This window comes from Cupressus sempervirens, chromosome 3 (assembly GCF_028749045.1).
Source record: "Cupressus sempervirens isolate cs-2001-9-10 chromosome 3, ASM2874904v1, whole genome shotgun sequence".
Classification (NCBI taxonomy): domain Eukaryota; kingdom Viridiplantae; phylum Streptophyta; class Pinopsida; order Cupressales; family Cupressaceae; genus Cupressus; species Cupressus sempervirens.
The window spans coordinates 427,910,040-427,915,474 of record NC_143120.1 but is presented as its reverse complement, the minus strand read 5'-3'; the positions used below and the strand labels follow the sequence as shown (position 1 = coordinate 427,915,474).

Genomic DNA, 5,435 nt, shown 5'->3' with positions numbered 1-5,435 from the left:
CAATCATGTCATAGAAAAGTTTGATAAACTTTCTTTTAATCTAATTTCTAACTATTTTGTATGATAATACCTAAATTAAAGTTAAAATTTGTAGATTCATGTTTTTACTTTAATCAATATATTTCTAATTACTAAACTATAATGACAAGTACATGCCACTAGTGACTTCATGATATAGAATTTATTTTGAGATTTTTTTAGTTTTTTACAAAGCTAGTAAATTTATTGTTTTAATTTTAATTTTTAATTATTATAAAAAATTATTTAAATTTTTTTAATATTTTTCTTTAGAAATGAATTAAAATGATGAATTTCCCTAAATTTACTAATTATAAATTCTTTTCTTATATAATTATACATTGAATATATTTTGTTATTATTTACATATTTGAATGTTATATACATATAAGGATAGATCTTTTTGTTATTTTGTTTTTAATTAAGAATTATATTTAGTTGTTTAAGATTTATTACATAAAAAGATCACATATGGTATTGTATTAGTTTAATCAAAAAATATATTTTTAAATATTTTTCAAACTTTTTTCAATATAATAATAGAATAAATATATTTCACAAATAAATAAATTGTAATAATTTAATTATGATGTTGCAATCCTTATAATCAAGATTCAAATGTTCTTAAAATGTTATTTGTTGAATTTTGAAAATATATGTTTTCTCTAAATATGAGACATAAATATGATATTGGCATACATAGATTTTCTCTATAAAAGAATATAGTTTTCTCTAGATATCAGTCTATCTTAAGATATGATCAAATAGCTTTAGGTCCAAATTTTGAACAATTTCCTTGTAAATGCCTATACTCAATGATGCACCCAAAAAAAAGCTTACTTCATAAAAGATCTTTTTTAATCTAATTAATCCTACTCACTTTAATAATTTCCAAAAAAAAAATAAAAATTGTTCAAGTTAATTTCCACACTAAAATAATAATAATACTAGCCATGGCCAAAAAAGGCTCAAGATATTTTCCAACACTAGTTTTTATGAATTGCTAAATATCTTGTGTCCTCTCTTAAAAGTCATACTCGAAAGGCATACTCAAACTAGGATATGCAGCCCATCCATGATATCCAATAATAATAGCATGTATATAGTATGTATATATTTATTAGCTGCCTAGAATTGATTTTACCTGTTAACTAATGTTTAAGCCTAACCTCCTGAAGAGCTAGCAACATTGCTATCACTATATCTGTTTGTATGGCTTTGGTTTGCTGACCTATCCATAAGTACTGAGCTCGGAATCTGCGGTGTTTGAGGCTCTATCTTCCCTTCCAGAATCTGCACCACTTGCCTCATATTTGGCCTCACTTCCTCGTCCTCCTGAATGCATAACAGTGCTACGATACATGCTCTTCTTACCTCTTCCGCGTCTACTTCCTCTTGTACAACACCCTGCTCCACAATATTCATCATGTTCCCCTGCTGAAATTCACTTGCAGCCCATGTAGGAAAATAAAGCTTACTTGAATCTTGCACAGTCAAGTCCAGATTTCTTCGCCCAGATATGATTTCCAAAAGAGTCATACCAAAACTGTAGACATCTACCTTGGGAGTGATAGGAGTACCGGCGATCCACTCGGGAGCCAAGTATCCTCTCGTTCCTCTTGTAGTCGTCAGCACGCGGCTCAGATCTCTACCCATCAGCTTCGCCAATCCGAAATCCGCTAATTTGGCTGACATATTACTGTCGAGAAGGATGTTCTCGGGCTTCACATCACTGTGAATGATGCAGCCTCTGCATTCTTCGTGGAGATAGAGCAACCCTCTTGCAGTACCTATTGCGATCTCAAGTCGGGCCTTCCAGTCGAGTACCTTCACCTCACTCATCTTAGTGTTACTTCTGAACAGCAAGGAATTCAGAGAGCCGTTGGGCATGTAATCATAGATCAGTAACCGTTTCAATCCTTGGGCACAAAACCCTCGAAGCCTGACCAAATTGACATGTTGTATGTTTCCAAGAGAGCTAATTTCTGCTCGGAATTGCTTCTCATCTTGTCTTGAACACTTCATCTTTTTCACGGCCACAAGCGTACCGTCTGGTAGAGATCCTTTGAACACGGAGCCAGATCCGCCGCTCCCCAACTCAAACCTGAAATTCCTTGTTGCAATTTTCAGCTCCCTGTAAGTAAACATTCTAAGAAAAGAGTCTAAAGAATCTTCACGCCTGTCCATCGATCGCTGCTGACGCCTCCGCCAAATGAAAACGGAAGAAATAGTTAGGGCAACGGTGAGTGCAGCAACGATCCCAAGCACTGGGCCAATAATTCTTCTGCTTTTGCGTTTCTCGGAAAGTTGAGAGGGACCCATTCTAATGAAGACATTTGTATTCCTTCTCGACGAAGTAGAGTTGCGCAGCTTGAGCAAATCTCCGGACCAGATTTGACAGGGCCCTGAAGGCGGATTGAAAGAAAATGTGGTGCATGAGCAGTTCCGGAGGCAGACTTTCTCGCAATCTTTCTTTGTTGATATTGCAGGGTATGAGAGAGCGTAATCATCCTGCAATGTTACGCCAAGATGGATGAATCGGTCGGTGCTGCAGTTTAGAGGGCTCTTCCGAACACAGCCAGTGGACGCCCAATCTTGGGAAACCCATGCGTGATTGTCTCTGGGTTTGAAGCCTTCCGCGCAGCTGCAGGACTGAAGATTTCTGGAGTCGCAGGTTCCGAAGGCGCCACAAGCACCATAAACGTCGCATCCATCTCTGGGGACAGACCAGATCATGTTCAATTTACTGCCATCCAATATTGCATGCTGTCGCCCTTGTCCGAACTCAGTCATGACGAGCCGTGCCAGACCATTGAAGTTGGGAACCGCCATGTAAGTGAAATACAAACCAGAGCCGTTACTTTCAATACTGATATTGACAATTTGTTTGTTCACAATTTCGGGAATTCCACTGAAAATTGTGCCGTCCCAAAGTCCGGTCGCCCAATACTGTACAGAATTGTTCCATTTCAACACAAATTGTTTGGCCCCGGATGGATCCATCTGCATGGAAAAAAGCCCAAGAGCAGGATCCGTTGAGCTTTTCCATGAGATCAGCTTTTGATGATATCCACCGAACCTCATCCCGGGCAACAAGGTATCTACGGGATTGTCGAAACTCTGCCAAACGGTATTAGATTGGCTGTCGTTCGTCAGCATTAAGAAATTACCAGAATCCAATAACACAGCCCGGGATGCCTTGTTTGTTGTGTTGGCTGACCAAAGGAATGCACCCTCTGCATCGAACAGTTCCAATCTACCATCTTTTGACAGCATCAACACGCCAGGCCGGTTTCTGGCGGGAGTCTCCCTGTTGGCCACCCAAACATAAGTCCTCTCTGGTATTTGAGCGTACCAGATGCCAATATACCAGTTGCTTCCATTGGGGCTGAAGAATCCCAACTCAAATGTGCCGTTGGTCGAATTTATTTTCTGATTTCCAGTGAGCGAGGCACCCAATGGAATAGTATCTCCGGCACCACTATTACTCTTGAGCTGAATAAACACGACAACTGCAAAAAGCAGGCTTGACCATATATTTCTCATTGCTATAAAAGTCACCTTGCTAACGAATAAACTATTAACTTTAATGGTTGCCTTACTGTATATATAAGCTGAAAACAAAATATTTAGTCGCCGGCAAAATTTTCTTCCTGTGTTGCGTGTCAAAGGGTTCACAGACACGGTGCGTAATAGACAAATGCTCATTAATTTTCAACCAGATGTAATGCTCGAGGGAACAAAAATTAAAGTTGACTTGATCCAAGTCGTCATTTGTGGAATCAGTATTTCTACCTTAGACATTTTTATTTGTTAAACCGATATCGGAGAAGATATTTTAAATTAGATAATATTTATTTCATAGGCTATCTTGCATTGGCTTGGCACCATCTAAAAAGAAAAGTAAAACGCGTATTTTACCAAGGGGTATACTAGTTTTTCATGTACGTTGCATTTATAAAATATATGCTTTAGTCACTACCGTATACTGCTTGCTTACAATCTTCCACACCTTTGCATTTTAAAAATATCTATATTTATATTACTCGGAGATTTGATTGTAATTTTGGATCAAATGCAGTATCAAGACCAATTTAATTTACTGACAGATGATTAAATTGTAATCTTTTTGATAAATTACATTTAGTGGTAATTGATATAAAAGTGAAAAATTACATACGACAGTAGCATGCTTATATGTTCATTTTGTATGCATTCTATTTCTTTATATGTAAATTTATTCTTTATTGAATTCTCTATCTTTTATATACAAATTGGTTTTCTTAGCTTAAATATTGGAATGGTTAGAAGCAAGGAATTAGCAAAGGCAAGTGTATTTGAAAATCGCAAGCATGTAGACATTTGTTTTATTTTTGTTTATTCATTTCTCTACTCAAACCTAGAATCATATGTGGCAAAGCAAAAATAATCATTTTAACTTGAGTAGTGATATATATTCAATTGAAAATAGAAAAAGAATCACTACAACTAGCCAAACATAAAATTAGCTAATCTCAAAACATGCATAAAATCTTTATTTTGGTAGAAGATTGGTGAAGATTTCCATATTAAAAAAAATATTGATTACAGGTTTCATAGAGCATGAAGACTAAAAACCTAACTAACAATTATAATGCAAGATTCATTTTACAAGTTCTTGTAGGTTGTACAAGTAGTAAACTAATATTCTATTTCAAAAATATCACTTGTTGATGGTTTCTATTTTTTTTAATTTCCTTGGCTTGTTCTTTTATTGTTTTGATTCTTCATTTGTTGTAAGTTAGCAAACTGAGCTTGGAATATATCTCTACACTTTAAACATCTCTTCTATTTTTAACATCACCTTTTCTCCCATTTATAAATATTCTTGGTGGCCTTGTAATAACACCATATTGATAAGATTTATGTCAAAATAAAAAATAAATTTGTGATACAAAAACAAGCATTAGGGTGTAAACCACCAGGTTATGTCATCTACTCATTATTTACTTTATAATTATATAGCTTTACATTCTTTAGGCTTTGTTGATAGCCAAATAATTAATTTAAGCATGGTGAAATCTTTAAATAAATGCTCATAATATACAATAGTCAGAGTGTTCTACGAGACTACACATTTTGCAGACATTATGTCAAATAGTTATGATAGTTATTTTCTGGATTAGATTGTGTAACGATTTTTTGGAGTAGTTACTTTCTAGATTTAATGACAAAAATTCCAAAAAATAACTATCATAACTATTATGGATTGTGGAAATCTGATTGCATTAATTATGTCAAATAGTTCAAGTGCCTTGTTTATGCTTCCACATTTTGTATACATATCTACCAAGGCAGTTACAAATACTGTTGATGTTTGGTACTTCAGTTGGATAAACTGATGAATATATAATTATATATAAGATATGATTTATATA

At 35.0% G+C, this 5,435-nt stretch overlaps 1 pseudogene across 1 annotated transcript; it reads right to left on the bottom strand.

Moving 5' to 3' along the window:
* Positions 1-1,010: 1,010 nt before the first annotated feature.
* Positions 1,011-3,795, bottom strand: LOC149566851 (G-type lectin S-receptor-like serine/threonine-protein kinase At2g19130 pseudogene; annotated as a pseudogene). The gene has a single exon (XR_016361587.1). The product of XR_016361587.1 is annotated as a G-type lectin S-receptor-like serine/threonine-protein kinase At2g19130 pseudogene (transcript).
* Positions 3,796-5,435: the final 1,640 nt, after the last annotated feature.